This window comes from Nerophis lumbriciformis, linkage group LG19 (genome assembly GCF_033978685.3).
Source record: "Nerophis lumbriciformis linkage group LG19, RoL_Nlum_v2.1, whole genome shotgun sequence".
In the NCBI taxonomy this organism is placed as follows: Eukaryota; Metazoa; Chordata; class Actinopteri; order Syngnathiformes; family Syngnathidae; genus Nerophis; species Nerophis lumbriciformis.
Genome location: NC_084566.2, coordinates 8,678,905 through 8,702,320, shown reverse-complemented (window position 1 = coordinate 8,702,320; position 23,416 = coordinate 8,678,905). Strand labels below are relative to the sequence as shown.

Below are 23,416 nucleotides of genomic sequence, written 5' to 3'. Positions count from 1 at the left end.
ATTGACCCTGCTCTCACCCAGCCAGTATTGGCGTGGTTTCGAGTCCAAATGGTATGTTTGTTCTTATGTAGGCCATCATGTAATAAGACCTAAAAATAAACAGTAACAGTATTTCCTGCATTTGCCTCACATAAGCATTATGAATGATATACAACATTAAAAAAAAACCGCAGTTCCCTATGAAGGGGCTGATTAAAACACATCGAATTGATGTGTTTTGGTGTCATCTGGCATTTAAATAAAAAAGTAAATTTTTCATTAAACATATTTTTATAACATGAAAAAATGTTGCGCAATGTGCATTTTCTTGCGTTTGGATCATTTTAGATGCATTAGTGCGCTGCAGTGTTAAATGATAAATGATAAATGGGTTATACTTGTATAGCGCTTTTCTACCTTCAAGGTACTCAAAGCGAAAGCGCTTTGACAGTATTTCCACATTCACCCATTCACACACACATTCACACACTGATGGCGGGAGCTGCCATGCAAGGCGCTAACCAGCACCCATCAGGAGCAAGGGTGAAGTGTCTTGCTCAAGGACACAACCGACGTGACTAGGATGGTAGAAGGTGGGGATTGAACCCCAGTAACCAGCAACCCTCCAATTGCTGGCACGTCCACTCTACCAACTTCGCCACGCCGTGTTGTGATGGTCCACTCCCTCATACCACAGCACGGTGTCAATGTGGTAAAATAGTTTCTGTTTTGTCTAGATTGCGATTCTATATTGTAGAAAAGGTGTTACATATCATAGATGTGTGCTGATTGTTCAACATTGTAAAACCCCACAGGAAGGAACATATTAAGATGAATGTGGAGGGAAATGAGTGTCTCAATGAGCACATAATGCAGGTAGTACATCCGGAATCATCATTTAAATAGGGCGGTCTGCATCACTCTTGCACTTGCTGTTAATTGTAAACACAGTCTTAGATCACACGCAACATGCCCACTGATAAAAAGGATTCTGTTCATTTCATATCTACATTTTTTATTTTAGTCTTTACTTAATTTAATTTACAGGTTTGAATCATACAATTAAATAACCTGAACAAATTTCAGATGTGACATAATGCAGTTGGACTGAGAGATCAAATCTGATTGCATCATCCTATCTTGTTTGTGATCTGGGTCAAATAGTCAGTATGTGTTGTTTTTGTCTAATGTTAATCTCGGCTAAATCCTAATCCTTGGCTATAATAAATGTTTACACAACATGATACAACTGCTACGACGGTTGGACTGCCATGAGGTTCCTGCAGGATGTTGTCAGTGTTAATTTTGGATGAGAAATATGTTAAACTCAGTTCAAATGTTATCAAAATTAATATGAGGGAAGGAGTTTCTTCAGAAGGCAACACCCTTTGGTGGACAGGTTCTATCTGAATTCGTTGTGTTTCTTTTTTGTTTGTTATTACATTTATAATCCAATACATTTCTTCCAGCTATTATTAAGCTTGGAGAAACTTACTCCATCTTGTAGAGAAGACTTAAAGAGCTGAAGAAGCAGGACTGGAATGCCATTAATCAATCGTTCCTACTGAATAGGATCTGTGTCGATATTATACTTATCAACAAATCTATTATGTTTTAATGAAATTGCATTTCTGTCAATAAGCGAGGAAAAAAGGGATATTGTTCTCAACACATTGTTTGTGGAACAAGGTCTTCTTTCTATGTGAAATATAATGATTATTCCAAACAATATATTTGTGTGGAGAGAAGTTATGTTTGTAAGCCAACTTCCAGGAATCCACTGTTTGTTTATTCCGTCCTTGTTGAAATGGTCATGCTGCTGTGTCCTGACTCTGAAATAAGAATGTAACAATCAGACCACATGAAAACAGCCAACACAATTTACATCATACTGCTAAAGGAAATACAATACAATAATAATACTAAATAAATTACACATTCCTAAGCCCCATACAATATATCAGTAATGGGTTAGTAATTATCAAAATAAGACCCATTAATATTCATATTTAGGTCAAATATATTCACTTTAACATATTTTATCATTTCAAGCCCCTCAAACACCTTCATTTACATGATTTCTCTCTGAGCCATAAATCTACTGTGATTATTCTGTCCTTTCCTTTGACACAGACTCCTCAGCTATTTATTGTAGTCTGTGGACAGGGCACGGAAGCTCGTTTGTCAACTGAGGTGTCAATCCAAAGGTCAGAGTTCAGCAGCCACCTTAAAATAAGACTTATGTTTCTGAGCGATATAAATGTCTTGTAAAAATTAATATACAATAAACAGCCATTCCTTTATGCTGAAATACATGTGATAAATAAGCAAAACAACAAAAAGAGGGCATACTCAAGTACTTGATTTATAACTTCAAATGCTGATGAAGGAATGATTTCCTCTCAGCCAGGGCCTTTGATAGGAATTCTGAGCCCCCTGAAAAAATATCAATGTGGGCCCCTCTACCTCACTCATTGCCACCTTCAATGTTCTTGTTTTTCTGTGTTCTTGACTGTGCCTAGTGTAGTACACCTAATTTGTTTACTTTTTTACGATTAACCACTAAACAAGTCAGAGTATTGTTATGTTAAAGATGTACTACTAGTTGTCCTATTCTCATTCCATTCATTTGCAACATGTTATTACACCTCTGGTTACAAATTAATTTTTCAATTAACCACTCAACAAATTGGTAGTGAGTATTTTTTGTTTTCTTTTTCAACAATCGAGCACTGAAATGCAAAAAAAAAGGGTCCTGGCTCAGGACAGTCTACAGGTAAGTAGCATTTAACTTAAATGTGCAAGTAAAACAAAGCGCACATTGAATACGTTGTTATAAAACACTTATCAAAAACAACAAAAAGCCTCATCAAATCTCCATTAAAGTTTAAATGATCTTGTTTGACCCCTTTAGGCACATGGGGTAATAGATAAATAAAAAGGTATTTCAATGGTGACAGCCAGTAGTACACACAAATTCCCCCACTTTTGTACTTGTTATTAATTGTACACCGAGTACACACAATGTTATACTTTGTACGCACTATTTACCAGTTATCTATAATCTTGGTACTGTAGATCAGACTCTAAGACAGGGGTAGGGAACCTATGGCTCTAGAGCCAGATGTGGCTCTTTTGATGACTGCATCTGGCTCTCAGATAAATCTTAGCTGGCATTTCTTAACAAGATAAGTAATGAATAATTCAGCTGGTAATCACAGTGTTAAAAATAACGTTCAAAATATAAAACATTCTCATGCATTTTAATCAATCCATCCATCCGTTTTCTACCGCACCTGTTCAAGAAGTCACATTAATGGTAAGAAGTATTTTATTTATTATTGGTTAGCTTCAGAATAACAATGTTATTAAAAAGAATAAGAGACTTATTATACTTTTAAAATGTTGGTCTTACTTAAAAATGCACACATCTAGTTGTATTCAGTGTTAAAACATATTATATGGCTCTCACGGAAATACATTTAAAAATATTTGGCTTTCATGGCTCTCTCAGCCAAAAAGGTTCCCGACACCTGCTCTAAGACTTACCGTTATTTTTACATAATTCGTAGCAAAAAACAAATGTTTTAACTTTCCTTGTTCATATTAATAGTGCTTATGAATGGGCCACACATTTTGCAATGATGTCACTATACCATTACAACCATATTTAAAGTTAAAGTTAAAGTACCAAGGATTTGTCATATGCCGTCAGGCCCAGCAAGGCCTTCTCTGCTGGCCTAACATAACCAGAAATCATAATTAAAGATAAAAGTAATGTTTAATTTACTTTCCCTAAATATCTTGTTATGTTTGCTAAATGGGAGTTGACGGCTCAGACACCAGAGGTCCACTGGTCCTTTATGCAGCTCGCCCTCATCAGTCCCAGGAGTGCAGATTGCAGATCGTCTGCAGGCTTGTCGCTGCGTGCGCTCAGCGCGAGCAGGGTCATGTCCGAAAAGCGAGTTCGAGTCCGCGCCGTGACATATCTAAAAGTATTCATATTCTCTTCATGTCATATTATGCTCCTTCCAGCGCTGTTGTTTTTAGTTTATAGAGTTGTTATCCAATCGGAATTCAGCTAGCTTATGTTGCCATGCTGTACCAAATCTGCCTAGAGCCTTCAGAATCAACAATTCAGGCGTCCGTGCACAGACACATACAGTTGACAGACAGTTGCGATAGCCAATCAGATCACGAGTTGTTGTCAGTAAGGCCTTCTAGATGGCCTAAGGCAGATATATAGTGATGTTATGAGCTAGGTAACGTAAGAACTCCACTACCCACCATGCCACAGTAGTGAATAGCATGCGCAGTAGCCCCGTTTAGGTTGTTGAGTGTAGACATGCAGTGGGATGTTTTTGATGAGCACGCTATGGAGTAAACTTTAAGAACTCAGCCAACACGCCTCATCTGCATCTGCATTATGATTAGACAAGACAACACATACGGTATATTTGCAAGGCCATTTTCAAGAAGGATATTTAAAGAGAAACTACATCTTGTGAGATGATGTCGGCCAACCCCCGAAGCTAGCTCAGCTGTCCCGGCGATGAAATGTGAGTTCAGATATTTAATTTCTTTATTTTTTCACGTTTAATATTTTTTTGGTAATTTTTATTTTGACAGTACCACATAAGATATGTTCTAATTGCTGATGCGGGTTTATTGATTTTTAAATGCGCCAAAAATAACCCGTTTTGTACAATGCCCTGTAGTGCGTAAATGTGTTTCTGTATAGTATTTCTCCAGCAATGGTCATGTGGTGACATCAATGATGGTATTTTGAGAGGTGACCATTGAAGTCGGACATCACTGAAGGCCTAGGTGGGCAACGCACGGCCGTCCACTGCATTACAGTATCATTCTCCAACTTAAATCACATACCTAGTACAAAACAGCACATATAACCTATTTCTACATGTTGAAAACAACAAGAGTGAAAGTCTTTTGGTGAAATGAAAATTACGAATGCATGGCATATGAAAATGCTGTAAACGGGGATGTGTGTGTGTGTGTGTGTGTGTGCATGTGACATGGGAAATGAGAAATGAAGAGCGTATGACAGGATGTCAAGCCAATCCTCTGCAGTAAAAGGTTACCTGCCACTTGAATTGTTGCTGAGGGAGGTTGAGGAATGTGATCTTCTATAGTTGGACACACCCTCAGGTTCCAACCAGGGACCACAACCTCAGTCTGCTAGAGCATATCTATCAACTTCCATGACAGTCCATCCAGTGCTTTGTTCAATCGCACCACCCGAGTAGATACCTTTAGTCGTTGTGAAAAAAGTATAATTAGTTGTGTTTCCTATCCAAGGGAATGACACAACATTGCAGCTAAAGTACATCAATATTAATATTGAAAATGTGTTTTTTTGTAGTGTTTTACTTTCGGGGCCAAACAATCAGTTGTGTGTTTTTGAATAAGTGATTAAAAAGCGTCCCTCTTGTATGCAGACACAAACCACTCAGGCTTCATGGGATTATTTTAATCCATAATCTGTCAGAGGTCAAACCTCTGTTAGTGAAATGCAATTTGATGGAATTGACAAGTATTCTTCAAGATTGGATTTGAGAGGCAATTAGATAATTTAAATTGTAGAGTATAGAAAAAGTCTTGATCAAGCAGCAAAGTGGACAGTACTGTCATACCAGCACCTTAATCTCTGCTTGACTCATTTCACTTGATCAAACATTTTCTAACATTCCACACTACAATATAATACAAGTACTGTATGTATGGTCCCTGCTGATATTGTATCGGGATAATATCAGTAATGGTAAATACTCAAAGCTCCAATATTGATCGTGTATCTTAATTGAAAAAGTTGTATGGGTCCACGTCTAATTTTATAATTATATTTTTCATACATTTTGTTACGAATATTTTACAGACATAATAGTGTGTCTTTCAATGCCCTGTCAGATAATTGATAGATTCCACATATATTTCCATTCAAACAAAGCTTTGTATCAGAATAAATTGTTTTATAAAACAAACAGAAGCTGCTCCTATTGTACTTTCATAAATGTTTTCATAATGTTCGCAGAGGAGCAACAAAGAACAGCAGTAATAGCGTTAAAATATTTAGTCGTATTGAAATTAATTCTGACATTTATCATTTGATCAGCATTCAGTAAATCCCACAGTCTGAAAAGAAGAATTCATGCTTTTAAAATTTGCATTTCATCCATAAATATAACAAAACACAACGCTTAGAGGCTCACATAAGGCACTTTTCATGGAAAATAGACTCCAGCATAAACATGAAGTACAATATGTACACAAATCCTTCCAGCAGATATCCATTCTGATCTCCATGGTTACTTAATCCACCATTACTATAATGAAAGCCCATCTAATCAAATCAAAGGTCTGCTCTTAAAAGGATTAATAAAGCAATAGACATAGACTAGAATAATGAGGGTGAATGGATGCCAAACCAAAATAAATTGTTGGACTTATTGAGGTCAGTTGGAAGCCCAGAGAAGGAGAAGTGATTTATAAAGGTAAGCTTTAAAAGCTTTACAGATCTGTTAACTGTAATGAACAACATAATCGTGGTTCACATCATGAAATCATAATGTATATGCTAAAATCATAATTTCATACACAACAAAAGTAAACAACCAAGAAGACAACATAGTTTTACATTACATGTTCAAAGAAGAGTGAGAAGAAGTCAAAACATATCAAACACCATCCCTACACTTAACATGAATAATCAATAAATGACCTGCTCCCACTTAATAACATGAACTCCTGGTACCCTAGCACCTCCAAAACCCTCAAATCTAAACTCCAAACATCCCAGAACAAGCTAGTCAGATTACTTCTAGACCTCCACCCCAGATCCCACCTCACTCCTACCCACTTCTCCAAAGTGGGCTGGCTCAGGGTGGAGGACAGAGTAAAACAACTTGCACTGAGCCTAGTCTATAAAATCCGCTGCACCTCCCTGATACCGAAGTACATGTCAAACTACTTCCTTAATGTAAATGACCGCCATAACCACAACACCAGGGGGAGCTCCACTAACAACGTTAAACCCAGATTCCGATCTAACAAAGGTCTTAACTCATTCACTTTCTATGCCACATCAATGTGGAATGCGCTCCCAACAGGTATAAAAGAAAGTGCATCTCTATCCTCCTTCAAAACCGCAATAAAGGTTCACCTCCAGGCAGCTACAACCCTAAACTAACACCCTCCCCGGATTGTTAATAATCAAATGTAAACAATCAAATGCAGATACGTTTTCTTATGCCTTCTGATCTCTCTCTCTCTCTCTCTCTCTCTGCCCACTACTTGCTGTCCATATCCTACCAAGTCAGACCTACACTGTTCCAATATCCATTTCTCTGTTCTCAATTGTTGATAACTGATGATAACAACCAAACCTACCCCCCCCCCCACCCCTCCACACCCCGGATTGTAAATAATGTAAATAATTCAATGTGATTATGTTGTGTGATGACTGTATTATGATGATAGTATGTATCTGATAGTATATATATGTATCATGAATCAATTTAAGTGGACACCGACTTAAACAAGTTGAAAAACTTATTCGGGTGTTACCATTTAGTGGTCAATTGTACGGAATATGTACTTCACTGTGCAACCTACTAATAAAAGTCTCAATCAATCAAAAAACTATAATACTAATGATAACACATACAATAAACCCAATGATCAATGTTCTGGAAATTACATTTAAAAAGTAATGAATTTTAGTTACTTTACCAAAAAAGTAATTGAATTACTCATGAAATTACTCTTTAATAAATGTAATTAATTACTTGGAAAGTAATTAATACGTTACTTAAAAAAAAAAAAAAAATCTCAAATATTTGGTATATGCAGTTTAGAGATGTTTCATATTACAGTACGGTGTGCGCATTTGTATGTAAAACGTTGCAAGGCAATTTTGAAGGGAACATTGTGCAAAGGATATTTCTTATCAGCAGAATTTATGGCAAAACTTCAAAATAATACATTAAATAAAACAATAATAAATAAATAAAAAGGTAAATGTGACTTATGTAAACAAAAGGAAAACACACAAACAACCCCCACCCCAACCCCAACCCCAAAACACCTGCAGAAGGATCCCTCCGAACAGGGTGCATGCATCCTCTCTTCCTCACAAAAAAAACCTTCACGCCTCTACGACTGTTAAAAAAACAAAAAAAACTCCAAAGGGGCGTTGAAAATGTGACTTGTCGTTAACAAGTGAAGCGCAGTAAGGTAAATGTTCGAATAAAAAAAAGAAACAAAAAAGGCCATATAGTTAAAGCTTACAATCAGCAAAGAGCTTTTATATAGATACTCAAATAGTAGTCATTTTGACAAAACGGACTGAAAGTGACCATAGCAGCAACACTGTCTGAGTGAGGCAGAACAAAATCAATAAGCAAGGCAATACTTTCACAAACTCAAATAGTAGTCATGTTACCAAAAACGAGCCCAGAGTAAACCCAAAAGCAACACTAGTGAGGAAGAACATGTATCCAGTTAAGGTATCTTACGCTCCTGGGATTTCCAGTTCTTAAAAGGGAACTGCACTTTTTTGGGAATTTGGCCTATTGATACAATCATTATGTGAGACAACACACGTCTTTAACCTTCCTCTTGTGCTAGCTTTCTGTTACCATCTCTTATGTTAACGGGTCGGTTTGACCCATGTCTTAAATCAGCTGTAAAATACACTAAAAACAATTATCTATCATCCAATTTGTTTCTCATCTCTTGGTTACCCTGTTAGGCTTCCTTATCCATGAAAATATTGGTTTTAATATTTTTGGTGTGGGCCATTGGGCCTTTGTTTTGTCAGTATACCCCTCGATTTCAATTAAAAAAACTGTAAAATGAATCTCAAGAGAATCGTATAAATAAATAAAAGGTTGCTGTGTTACCTGACTACAACTGAGGGGTATTAGAACACATCTCTTAAATACATTTGTTTAATTTATTTTTTCATTTTAATAATTTTAACTAAAGTAGCATCTATGGTGTTACGGGTCAATTTCGACCCATATATATTTACTTCAAGAAAAAGGCTGAAAAGTATTTTTTTCAGCAACAGAACTTTAATACAAACACAAAATGAAAAGCAGAACAAGTCATAACACAAAATATAGATTTGCAAGGTCAAACAAACAACAGCAAATCAAATTAAGTTAAGTTAAGTTAAAGTTAAAGTAGCAATGATTGTCACACACATACTAGGTGTGGTGAAATTTGTCCTCTGCATTTGACCTATCACCTTGTTCACCCCCTGGGAGGTGAGGGGAGCAGTGGGTAGCAGCGGTGCCGCGCCCGGGAATCATTTTTGGTGATTTAACCCCCAATTTAACCCCCAGACCTACTCAGTGGCCTAGTGGTTAGAGTGTCCGCCCTGAGATCGGTAGGTTGTGAGTTTAAATCCCGGCCGAGTCATACCAAAGACTATAAAAATGGGAGCCATTACCTCCCTGCTTGGCACTCAACATCAAGGGTTGGAATTGGGGGTTAAATCACCAAAAATTATTCCCGGGCGTGGCCACCGCTGCTGCCCACTGCTCCCCTCACCTCCCAGGGGGTGATCAAGGGTGATGGGTCAAATGCAGATAATAATTTCGCCACACCTAGTGTGTGTGTGACAATCATTGCTACTTTAATTCCAACCCTTGATGCTGAGTGCCAAGCAGAGAGGTAATGGCTCCCATTTTTATAGTCTTTGGTATGACCTCCTCATCAGACTCATCCGATGCGTTTGTGTCTTCTGGATGATACTCCTCCTCAGAAACCTGTTCATCCATATCACTATGCTGCTCTGTGTCTTCTCCCTCATTTATACCAAAAATATTATCCAGAATTTCTCTCACTGTAAATATTTTTTTCATTTTTGCATGCTGCAAATTGGAGATGTGCACTCTGCAAGTCACCAACTCTATACTGAATTGACCTCACATGCCCGTCTTTGTTTGTTTTTGTACTGGATGACAAGGTTTAAATGAGAATCCCCTAAAGCTCACATGATTGGGAGAGGAGCTGGCTGTCAGTGTGTTCAGTTTTGCCTCTAATTATTGCTTTATAATCTTATTTTTATAACTGCGTCGAAACCGACCCTAACAACACTAAGGTCATAATTTCAACCAGAACATTTTATAATTTAGTGAAAAAAACAAAAACTGTTTTATTTTGTTGAAATAGAGGTTCCTGACAAAGTCAAAAAGCCTTGATGCAAAAAAATTAATTTATGTGGTTCTTTTATGCATTTAAAAACTAAAACGGGTCGGTACAGACACTAACACAAGACGAAGGTTAAAAAAAAAAGATTTTAAAGATGATAAAAAACGCTTGAAAGATACGGCTCATGGAAGTCATCGTTGTAGCCTTTAAAGCCTTCTAAAAAACACATTGATTTCTGTTTCCACATCAGCGCAAGTCTGATTTCTGGCAACAAAAATGTGTGTTCCTATACTTTCGGAATCAAACACAAGTGTATTTTCTAATCATGGTAGACTTGGTAACAGACAACGCAGGAAAATATTTTTGGATGAATGAGGATTCACAACCTTATACTTTCGAAGCTAAATATACTGCTGCTTATAGAAGCCAGCACAAAGGAAGAGTGAGACGTTGGAGCAGACAGAAGCCGGGAAAGTGAAGTGAAAGCGATGTTGACGCTATAAATATGGAATTTGGAGCCAAGCAATTTCGACATAAATGGCGTGCTTACCCAAAATCAACAGGAAACGTCCATGGCCAGCTGGACCAGACGAACAACTGTTCATCGAGTAAGTCACTTTGATATAGATCATGATACGCGCACATGCCATGTGTGTTAGTTCATACACTGTCTGGCTAGCTCAGCTGTGTACAAACAAAACATGACATGTGGGCTAACACTTTGCAGATATTGTAATATGATTGCTCATGTTTTTCAGTCAGTACACATTGGTGTCGTATTGCAGTGTTGTGCATTACAAACACAAACACTTATTGTGTTGACGTAGACGTATCTCTAGCTGTAGCTAGCTTTTACGGCTAATACCGTAGCATGGCGATGTGTTACTATGCTAGAAAAATAGCTCCTCAGTGTTCGCTCTTACAACAACAATGTCGCTACAGCTTGGTCATTATACGGGTTACGGAACGTAAATGAAGCACCTAGGACGAGCCGTTTTTTATGTGTTAGAATGCCAAAAAAAACCACAAAACGTTTGTCTTCTTGTCTCTCATAATGATTGTGAATGATAGGCAAAATTCCCAAAAATGTACAGTTCCACTTTAAGGCCTTTACAGCCGCTATCTGCGAGCATGTTAACGTACCTCTTAAAAGGAGTCTGTGGAGAAAAATATCAAAATGGGAGTTGCACCAAAGTCTGCCGCCTGTACTGGGTCCTCGAGTCTGGCTGTTGAATAAAGTGGTCCGCAACATCACCAAGAAGAGAACTCCAAACTTAACGTTGGGACATAAATGTGTAGCTTTTTCTTCACCAAAGCAAAGGTGTATCTCAAAGCAATCGATAGCCGGAGTAAAGTTGGGAGTAATCGAAATGTTTTTGCCCATATAGGATAACGAAGAAGCCTCACCCGCCCCTTTTAGAATCTGGTACCGGATTTGAAATAAATTATTGTACAACAAGCAGCCGTGAAGGCTCGCCATCTTTAGGCCTAGCGCGCGGGGTCTGGTGAGCACGATCCAACATGGGCTTGTCGTTGAGCATCAGCACATCCTGCAAGAACTGAGCGGTGAACTCTGACGGAGCAGTACCATGAACCACCTTGAAAACAAACATAAAATGTTTAAAATGAACTCTAAAACAAACTGTGTAGAGAGCGCACAACTGCAGTGATGTGGCTCTGTCGTCAAGTGCTAGTCAAGAGTCGCGCTGTAGCATTTTGTACCAGTTGAAGACAATTTGGAGATAACTGTTTGACACCAACAGAGGAGAGAAGTCAAGGCGAGAAGTGATAAAAGCTTGCATAGCCATTTCAAGGTCTTGCTTGCTAACAAAGGCTTTACTTTAGCCAGAAGACGCCACTGAAAACAAATCTATGGTAGCTCTAGCAACAGTGTAAATTGCAACACTCAGATTGTTGTCCAAATTGAGCCCCAATTTTTTATCACTGATTTTCAGTATTGGGCAAGAGAACTCAGATCAGGGACAGCACTCGGGAGAATGTTAGACCCAAACACAATGCATTCTATGTGGACTCATTTAAATGTAAGAAACTATGTGACTATGTCTCTCATGCAGTTAAAATGTGTATTCATTGAGTTAGGAGGGCTTGGAAAAAAACGGCAAATAAAGTAAATAAAGTTGCAGACCGTTGGCATAAAAATGAAAGGAAAGTGTGTGCTTGTCAATAACTGAATTTAGGGGTAACAAATTTAAGGCAAACAGTACTGGTCGTACTGGCGTACTACTAGATGGAACCAGCATACTACAGTCTGAGAATCACTGAACTAGACTAGTTCATAAGTTATATTCAGTCTACATTATCACAGAGGACAGTGGTGCACTGGGAGACACAAAGTCAATTGTTTCTGCAAAGTCCAGTCAACAAGTTCAGCATCTGCACCAATGCAGTGTGTTTTAGATGCAGTTTCCACCCCATGCTGTGTCATCTTCAGCAGAGAAACACCTATGCCATCTGCCCTGTTCATAGACATCAGTAGTGCCTTCAACACTATCATCCCTCAGCAGCTGGTGGAAAAGGCATCGACAACTGTAGCTGGGTCCACAACTTTTCTACTCAGCAACAGCAGACAGTTAGGGTCAAAAACCATCACAGTGAACACAGGATCGCCACATGACTGTGTCCTGGGCTCTTCACTCTTTAGCCTGCTTACCGTTGACTGCACTGCCAGATTCAGCAGCAACTACATCCTAAAGTTTGCAAATGACATGACGGAGGTGGGCTTTGTCAAAGACAACAGTGAGTCAAGTGAAACAGCTCAATTCATGGTGCAGTTCTCACATCCTCATCTTCAATGTGAACAAGACTTGTAAGGTTGTTATTGATTTCAGGAAGGTTAGCAAAATTCACCGATGCACCTGTGTTGTAGAAGGTCAGTAGTGTGAAGTACTGGTATGATGGCCTCACATCAACCACTAACACCTTGGCAGTCTTTAAAAAAGCTCAGCAGCAGCTCAGGAAGACAGGCTTCCTGACCACACAACCTCCTACTTGTGCACTGTTGAAAGCATCCTGACCTATGGCTTCACCACTTGATACAGTGCATGTCAAAGGACAGAACGCAGCATAACAAACTGGTCAAGAAAGCCAGCAATCTTCCCTGCCTGATGGAGTTATACCAGCAGCTGTATCAGCAGAGTCACCTCCATCATCATTGACTCGCTCCACCCTTCCCACCAAATCTTCTCCTTCTTGCCATCAGGGAGGAAATATTGTTGACATTGCAACCTACTGTACTGCCCTGTTGCTCTGTAATTGTTGTTTTCCTGGACTTAGATTTGTCTGCTCTTTTGGACACTATGGGTTATTTATTACATCCGCCAGGAGATTATGTAATCGTTAATAAATTAATACATTATAATTATGTAGTGCTTTTCCCTAGAGACTCAAGGCGCTTTAAATAGTGAAACCCATTATCTATATCTTTATCCACCTGCTCTCAGTGCCACCCACACTGGTTTAAATGTAGCTTAAAGTGTCTTGCCCAAGGACACAACGGCCGTGACTAGGATGGCAGAAGTGGGGATCGAACGTGGAACCTTCAAGTTATTTAGCAAAATAACACAAAAAGTTGTTGGCGGAATTTCAGGAAATGTCAGAAATGACATTGGAAACAAGTGATTCTATATTGGGCCAAATCAGTATAATGTCTACTATGTTATCTTACATTTACCCTTAAGTGTGTGAGAGTGTGTGTGTATCGTTATTGCGGGAGGTTGCATATTTCATTTTTTAAATGATCACTTCTATAATATTTGGTGAAAACTTTAATTAGTTATATGCTTTAAATAATACATATTTTTGTACGAGACTGGTGGTTCTCAAACTTTTTTCACCAAGTACCACCTCAGAAAAAACTTACCACCATAATGACCAACATTGAATTACAGTAAGGTAGTAGACCTAAGTGTTCATTGAAAAAAAGGCAGAGGTTTAATTTACCAAGTATGTGTCATATTTAGTATTTAAATTTCTATCGGAATTTAAATACCTTGATGAAGTGCTTTATTGACGCACATTGTTTCTTGACGATGTTACAGGCCATTTGACATGTTGCTAATAACTCTTAGTGGGACTGTGCCGAAAATTTACTTTTCAGTTCTTATGTGTCTTGTGCATGTTAAGAATTGACAATAAATCATCTTGAATCTTGAACTATCTTACACCTGTGCTAAAGTGGGTTAATCCTTAATAATGTATTCATGATTATTGAGTATCATTTTGTACATTTCCTCATAAAAATTATTTATTTTTTCACCAGGCAAAACTCAACAGCCACAAGCAGGGCAGACTGAAACAAAAACTTCCAATTGAGACAAAGTTGCTGAATGCAGTAGAAGAAGACATCCAGTCAAAGAAGAGACTTCTGGACATGATGGAGACATCAGAAAGCGTCTGACAATTTAGACAAACTAACATCAAGCCTCGAGACACTGACAAGCTCCGTTGCGTAGGGATTTGCATTGCTGAGACATGTCATGCATCCTCAACAACCATTCAACATGCCAACACCATAGTGGTTATTATAGACACACTTTTACCCCAACAACACACACATTACCAGCTACATATCAATCAAACATTGCAGCAACTGAAAAACATACACACACCACACCAGGGCAGTTTTCCCCTCACAGAAGCCCCTTTTCAGGGTTATTAAGTGTTCGAATGACTCATTTTAGCCAGAAAGGACCTCAAGTTTTCTTAAAGTTGTTGTATTGTGTGATTTGCATTTTTAAACTGTATAAGTGTTGTGTATTATCATATAGTATAGCTGCTTGTGGAAGTCGCCTCCCAGCAGCTCCACTGCAGACACGGCACAAGAGCCCAGCGTTCAACAAGGTTGTATTGAATGTTTTCTTTCCAACAACAGTTTTCTCTACTAGAACGTGACTTTTCAGCCACGTCCGTATCTTTCTCCAGCCTCTTACTGTTAAAGACAACAAATGAAGATTAACACGTACCACCTGTGAAATCTAATCACCTGCCAGCTGTGTCTCGCCGTCAGCACATGTTACGCCCCCCGTCTGATGGTGCTCTGTCTTCAGCACCATGGACAGAGGCGGTGACCTTTGCTCCTGCGGGGACGCTGATCACACTCTCTCTCCACACTGCTATTGCTCTTTTATAATTATGTTCACCAGTTGGTGAATTGAAGCACCTTGAACATCTTTGCACTTAAAATGTTTTCTACCTTTTCACCTCATTTGACAAGTTTACACTTCAGTGTTTTACTACATTGAATAGCATCCCATGTGTTTACATCTTATAATAAAGAGTGCACATTTACATATGCAACCAAGTGTCACGTGTAAAAGATTGAATGATTATGTTAAACACAATAGTTTTTCACATTACCATTTATCGAATGTAAATCTCAAAATGGAACAACTGTTTCATTACAAAACGTAACAATGTATGACCATGCTGTGTAGTGTGGTTCAATGTATGGATCAAGGTATTCAGACAGATTTCTCCAAACTCTTTTCCCTTGTTGTGGGTGTCTGGCTGATTGTCCTTGTCTTGCTGAATTGCCTGCATCACACTCCTCTCCTCCACAATCTCCTTGGAAGCCTCACAGAAATTGTGAAGCACAAAACAGGAATATATGACTAAGGGAAGGTCTAGCAGATTAATATCCAATGCCCTTCTTTAGGCACCAAACCGTGCCTTGAGTCTGCCAAAAGCACATTCAATAACCATCCGAGCTCTACACAGAGATAGTCCAAAATACTTTTCCTGAACATTGCTGCCTCAATTGGCATACTCCTTCATCAGGTAGGGAAGTAATGGATATGCTGGGTCTGCAAGAACAAAAACTGTAATCATCTAAAATTCATCTAAAAAAATTATTTTTTAGATGACATCAATGAAATAATATTTGTAATCACATATGACTTGTATGTTAAGGGAACACTTCTCTTTTCCGTTCATGTACCGTATTTTCCAGACCACGGGCGCACCGGATTATAAAACGCACTGCCGATTAGTGGGTCTAGTCAGGTCTATTTTCATACAAAAGGCGCACCGGATTATAGAGCGCATTAAAGGGGTCATAATATTTTTTTTTTTCTAAATTGAAAATGCTTTCTTGTGGTCTACATAACATGTAATGGTAGTTCTTTGGTCAAAATGTTGCATAGATTATGTTTTACAGATCATCTTCAAGTCGCTTTCTGACAGTCGCTTCAGGATGCGCTGTTTTGTGGTCGGTCTTATTTACGTGCCTCACCTTTGACAGCGTCTTTTCTCCGTCATCTGTGTTGTACAGGTGTAGCGTGCAAGGACGGGTGTGGAAGATGTGTCAAAAGATGGAGCTAACTGTTTTAATGACATTCAGGCTTTACTTAAATCAATAACGGAGCAGCATCTCCTCATCCGTGGCTCACTAGCGCAATAACAACGCCGAAAATGTGTCCCGTGAAAAAACATCTGACTGGAACTCTCTAATAACTAAATTTCCTTGGGTGAATAATATAAACTCACTACACCGGTATGTTTTAGCACTTTCATGGCGAGTTTACTGACAGATATAAGTAAGAACTTGACACTACTTTATATTAGAAATGGCAACAGCGGAGGATGAATGTCCCATAACAAAAAGATAGAGAAAAAGAAAAAGCTTATCGACTACGGTGTCACGACACCGTAGTCGCGCACATTTTCAGGACTTATGCAGATTCCCAATACAGATCAGCAGGTACCAGAATGTAAGAAAAGTTGCTTTTGAATAATATTGCGAAACAAAACGCCAGATAATATATCTTACCTTATACACACCATAATAATACTCGTATGTTGAAGCACAGTACAATCCATCAAGCGGTGCGGCTTCATAGCTTACTAAAGTCATACTGAAAAATGTTGATAGATTTTTAAGCGCCGTGTGTAATTTTCAATACTTTCAATGGAACATATAACATTTTGGTGTTGTCTACTTCAGTCATATTGCAGTCCACATGTATCTCTTATGTTTTACTGCCATCTACTGGTGACACTTATCATTTCACCATGTACCAAATAAAATAGCTTCGAGTCTCCATTTGTGTCGCGTACACGCATACGCTAAGCGAAAGGTTTTGGGACTCTGCGTTTTTAAGGACAAAAGTATGCGTTTGTGTGTGGACAAGAGGCCTAAGCACAGAGATAAGTATGCGTTTATTAAGTATCTGTGTTTGTGTGGACATGGCCTAAATGTTCTCTGAAGAAGCAGCAGAGCCAACATGGAAGGTCGGCTTTTACAAACATAAAACTTGATGTAGCTGATTCTTAAAAAATACATAACGACAATTGTAAAATCTGTGATGCACCGTTGTACAGTAAGTGATGTGGTAAAGAGAACACTGCATATTAAAGACTTATCAATTATTTTTTGAAAATATTAAGTCATTTTCAACTATAATTTTCAAACATAATCATGTTTGATTCAAAGGAACGGCGACAATTAAATCAAATGATATTTAGGACACAACTAGCTGCTTAGTGTGCTAGTTTTAGAAGTCATTGTTCTGGGCAAAGCATTTGTGAACCCTGCTGTAGACTTTCAATAGTTATGTATATTATTCTCACATGTTTTCAACATTCCATGCCTCTCAAAACATAGCCTGCTCATCACAACACACATTTGTTTATGATGTCTAACCTCTGCGAATTATTTGTCGTAATTAAATCTTGTTTCGTTTTTTTCACGCAAAACAATCCTGACTGTATCACTATGGCGATCCTCAATTACTGCACAAACTACACTTTGTGTGGGCAAACATAACGTAAACACAGTTGGGTTGAGGTGTGTTATGTGTGGAGAGGACATCTAATTAGTGAACATCCAGATGCTGTTGAGTTCATCTCCGCTGTGAAAGAGGATTCGTAAACATGAAAAATAATGTGAGCAATCACACTTTAACAGAGCATAACTCACACATAAGCATGTAAACATCTCCCAAAGAGGGCAGAGGAATAAAATGCATCTGTTCATAGACAAATTAGCATTCCATTTAGAACCTTGCATTGTTTCCATATAATTACAGCTGCACTGTTGAGGTCTTTATTGGCCCTCATTTTGTTTATACAAGCTCCTACCTATTCGTCATTATAGCATCTTCTGGCAAAAGCATGTTTCTAATATCCATACTTTGTGTTTAAACCTGATAGTGTGTCCAAGCAAGAAGGTCCACTGGTAATAAACATAAGTGCAGCTTTATATGAAAATGTGCCATCTTGTTGACAATGAAGGAAGAGGATAACAGATGTTATGTTAATGTGCGCTGTTTTGTCAGGATGATTGACAGCTAGCTTTTCATTACAAAGTGAGCTCAGACATTTCGATTTTAAAGGCTTATGTCAAAAGAAACTGCGTATACTTGATGTGGAATGCTAACAACACGCGGTTCTAATTATGTAAAAAAAAAATATTTAGAAGGTCACAAACTGTTTTTATTCTCTAACTATGAAAATATTAGATTTATTATAAATAACCCTACTTCGTGGAAATTTGTTTACCACGGTCAAGCCTAGAAACAATTAACCGCAATAAACGATGATTGGCTGTATATGTACAGTTGATAATTTGATTGTTAATTGATTTGGATGCGGTGGTTGTTTCAAAACTTCAGTTGTAATTAATCCTAAATGTGTTGTACAAGGTCATTGCAATGTTTTTTTAGTAAATCACTCTTATACAATATCTATTATTACTGTATATTCCTTGTGAATAGTAAGACATACGTATTAACACTTGCTTTGGGCTGTGGTGGATCGGTTGGTAGAGCGACCATGCCAGCAACTTGAAGGTTCCAGGTTCGATACCCGCTTCCGCCATCCTAGTCACTGACTTGGGCAAGATACTTTACCCTCCTGCTCCCAGTGCCACCCCCACTGGTTTAAATGTAACTTAGATATTGGGTTTAACCATGTAAAGTGCTTTGAGTCACTAGAGAAAAGCGCTATATGAATATAATTCACATCACTTGACAAACAGGATAAAGCATATATCTGCTTGCACAAACATGAACATGCTGTTAAAGATTTGTGAGCCTACAAACCCCGTTTCCATATGGGTTGGGAAATTGTGCTAGATGTAAAAATAAACGGAATACAATGATTTGCAAATCATTTTCAACCCATATTCAGTTGAATATGCTACAAAGACAACATATTTCATGTTCAAACTGACAAACTTTTTTTTTTTGCAAATATTCATTAACTTTTGAATTAGATGCCAGCAACACGTGACAAAGAAGTTGGGAAAGGTGGCAAAAAAAACTGATAAAGTTGAGGAATGCTCATCAAGCACTTATTTGGAACATCCCACAGGTGTGCAGGCTAATTGGGAACATGTGGGTGCCATGATTGGGTATAAAAACAGCTTCCCAAAAAATGCTCAGTCTTTCACAAGAAAGGATGGGGCGAGGTACACCCCTTTGTCCACAACTGCGTGAGCAAATAGTCAAACAGTTTAAGAACAATGTTTCTCAAAGTGCAATTGCAAGAAATTTAGGGATTTCAACATCTACGGTCCATAATATCATCAAAAGGTTCAGAGAATCTGGAGAAATCACTCCACGTAAGCGGCATGGCCGGAAACCAACATTGAATGACCGTGACCTTCGATCCCTCAGACGGCACTGTATCAAAAACCGACATCAATCTCTAAAGGATATCACCACATGGGCTCAGGAACACTTCAGAAAACCACTGTCACTAAATACAGTTTGTCGCTACATCTGTAAGTGCAAGTTAAATCTCTACTATGCAAAGCGAAAGCCATTTATCAACAACATCCAGAAACGCCGCCGGCTTCTCTGGGCCCGAGATCATCTAAGACGGACTCATGCAAAATGGAAAAGTGTTCTGTGGTCTGACGAGTCCACATTTCAAATTGTTTTTGGAAATATTCGACATCGTGTCATCCTGATCAAAGGGGAAGCGAACCATCCAGACTGTTATCGACGCAAAGTTCAAAAGCCAGCATCTGTGATGGTATGGGGGTGCATTAGTGCCCAAGGCATAGGTAACTTACACATCTGTGAAGGCACCATTAATGCTGAAAGGTACATACAGGTTTTGGAACAACATATGCTGCCATCTAAGCGCCGTCTTTTTCATGGACGCCCCTGCTTATTTCAGCAAGCCAATGCCAAGCCACATTCAGCACGTGTTACAACAGCGTGGCTTTGTAAAAAAAAGAGTGCGGGTACTTTCCTGGCCCGCCTGCAGTCCAGACCTGTCTCCCATCGAAAATGTGTGGCGCATTATGAAGCGTAAAATACGACAGCAGAGACCCCGGACTGTTGAACGACTGAAACTCTACATAAAACAAGAATGGGAAAGAATTCCAAGTTCAAAGCTTCAACAATTAGTTTCCTCAGTTCCCAATCGTTTATTGAGTGTTGTTAAAAGAAAAGGTGATGTAACACAGTGGTGAACATGCCCTTTCCCAACTACTTTGGCACGTGTTGCAGCCATGAAATTCTAAGCTAATAATTATTTGCAAAAAAAAAATAAAGTTGATGAGTTTGAACATCAAATATCTTGTCTTTGTAGTGCATTCAATTGAATATGGGTTGAAAAGGATTTGCAAATCATTGTATTCAGTTTATATTTACATCTAACACAATTTCCCAAGTCATATGGAAACGGGGTTTGTACTTCCTAGTGAGTGAAATATTGCATTTGACCATTTAGGAAAATATAAAAACAGGGATTGTGAGAAAAGTGAAGCAGCATCCACTACATTGTTTTAATGGATTGCATCCTGCAGTTCCCTTCTTTAAAGTACCAGTACAGTGGAAAAACAAGTTGCCTGTTTTTTGAAGCTATTATCATATATATCTCATGTATGACACCGAAAGACTCACAAAGTTTGCGAGTCAATAGATATGATTATAATAGTATCAATCTCGCAGAGATTTCCGAGCCATTTTGAGAGATCATGTGATTGCGTGACGTAGATGTAGGAACCACAGATTCCTTCCCTACCAACAACAATGCAAATCATACAGACTTTGGGGGAGCCAATAATGACTACTTTTGGACAAATGATGGTCCAGAAACGTATATTTTTGATCCTAAATATGAGGAAGGTGAGCTACAAGTTTTAGAAGCTCTGCTAAACAGATCCAGCTTTCGTGAAACACTAAGCATCATGGAGAAGTATTGCTAAGTGCTAAAACAGAAATATAAACTACAAACATAATAAAAGGTTTGCTTACTGTACAATGTCAGCTCTCACTATGATGATGACTGATAGGATGTCTGTATTGTCTCATTAAGATGAAGAATTAATTTGAATCCACATGACAAAGGGTTAAAAATGTTGTTGCAGACACGGTCTTCTGTTGTGTGTTTTCGGGAATAAACTGACTGTCACGGGTGAACAACTTCTAGATTCATGCTAAATCCTCCTAATATCCAGACGAGAGGCATGATTTAGAATCTAGAATAACTTAAACGAGCCGAGACGCGATGATGCAGGAGCAGAACGGCAGAAACAAGACATCGCTGGCTCATCATCATGCTGCAGTGTTACATAAGCTTATTTTTCTTTACAGCAGTTTGCATCTATACATGTTGCATTATTGCCATCTTCAGTTTCATTTTATAACTACCGTATTTTTCGGAGTATAAGTCGCACCGGAGTATAAGTCGCACCTGCCGAAAATGCATAATAAAGAAGGAAAAAAACATATATAAATCGCACTGGAGCCCGGCCAAACTATGAAAAAAACTGCGACTTATAGTCCGAAAAATACGGTACATTAAAGTCTCTCCTTGAGTCCAATGCAGCATCAACTATAGTTACCGTTAGCTCTCGGTTATCAATGCTAAAAATACTTTGTCATCATTATCGCTTATAACACTTATAACATATACACTACATATACACTGTGGTGGCCTCTGCGGTGTTCCCCGCCATCGTCTGCTGGGTTGGGGGGAGCATGGCCAGAGACAGGAGCAGACCCAACAAAGCAACCAAGAGAGCCGACTCCACCCTCGGCCTCCCACCGACTCTCAGCCAGTGTCTAGTCCGCATGGATGAGCGAGGATACGTCCAAGGAGACCAAGGTGTCTGATACCTGCTCATTCAGCCAAGACACTATGAAGCTTGTCCGTCCCGGGGCTCAGCGCCAGCTCCGAAGCCCTGTCTCTTCATCCGCATCTCCTCCAGTCTCTCCAAACGGACTCTGGTGTGGCAGAAACCCAGCAGCTGGTCTCCATGGCCAAAAGGCTCCTGGGAGGCAGATCCAGAAGTTCACAAAACAGCACAGCAGAAGTCACAAAAGGGCCACCCCTTGTCACACAGTCCCAAACCAAAAGGCAAAAAAAAAATAACAAAAACATGAAAACAAGAGGGAAACATCAGGAACACAAAAGGATGACACGAGAGCACAGAGCTCCTGCCAACAGCAGCCACTACAGCAGCGCCATCGTCAAAAAAAATAAATGTTCCAGAAATGTTCCAGTCGATCAGTGTTTTTCAACCACTAGTGAACGGTGAGATATTGTTTGGTGTGCTGTGGAAAATTATGCAATTTCACCTAATTGGTCGAAAAAATATTTTTTGCAAACCAATAATTACAATCCGCAAACAACGTGCCGTTGTAGAGTGTCTGTGCTGTCTGGAGATCAGCAGAGTAACCATGCAATACTCTTCCATACCAGTAGGTGGCAGCAGGTAGCTCATTGCTTTGTAAGTCTACTTTGAGACAAGACAATTAATGATGGTTATGGTTTGAAGTCATATCGACAATTGAGTCAGGTATTTGATGAGAACGACATTGTATTGTCAATATAGGCTATTGAGTTTCGTTTTTAACATTTTCTGCCGGTGGTGTCTGTCATGTATTGGTTATTCGGGTCACAGGACAATACTGGAACCATTGTAAGGGGAACATAAGTGCGGGGAACACAGGATGTGATGACATGTGTTGTGTGTTGGACACCTGGAAGTGGAAAAGTAAGTGCGAGATTAAAAGGCAGAAAAAGACCATAGGCTTTCTTTTGGTGTACCGGTATTATTAAACTTGGATTGTTAATAAGTGACAATTTTGGCACACAACAATGGTGACGAGGATGGGATAGTGTCCCCTGGATTTTTTTCAATGAAAAAAAGGTTGAAAAACACTGATCTAGATGAGCAATTTGTGGTAACAAGATGCTCAGCGCAGACTTTAGACATCTAGTGGGTAAGTCACCAAGGCAGAATGTTGATGGCCTCAGACTGTGGATGATTTCTTCAACT

General features: G+C 38.8%; 1 protein-coding gene and 1 long non-coding RNA gene across 2 annotated transcripts in view; both read right to left on the bottom strand.

Moving 5' to 3' along the window:
- The window catches only part of pcdh10b (protocadherin 10b), an 875,015-nt gene that overhangs the window by 200,280 nt on the left and 651,319 nt on the right, over positions 1 to 23,416 (bottom strand). The gene's annotated exons all lie outside the window — the stretch shown is intronic.
- On the bottom strand, positions 1,033 to 22,353 carry LOC140679592 (uncharacterized). Its single transcript, XR_012050999.1, has 3 exons — positions 22,251 to 22,353; positions 5,082 to 5,250; positions 1,033 to 1,811 (listed from the first exon to the last, which is right to left on the bottom strand). It is a non-coding gene; the product is annotated as an uncharacterized lncRNA (long non-coding RNA).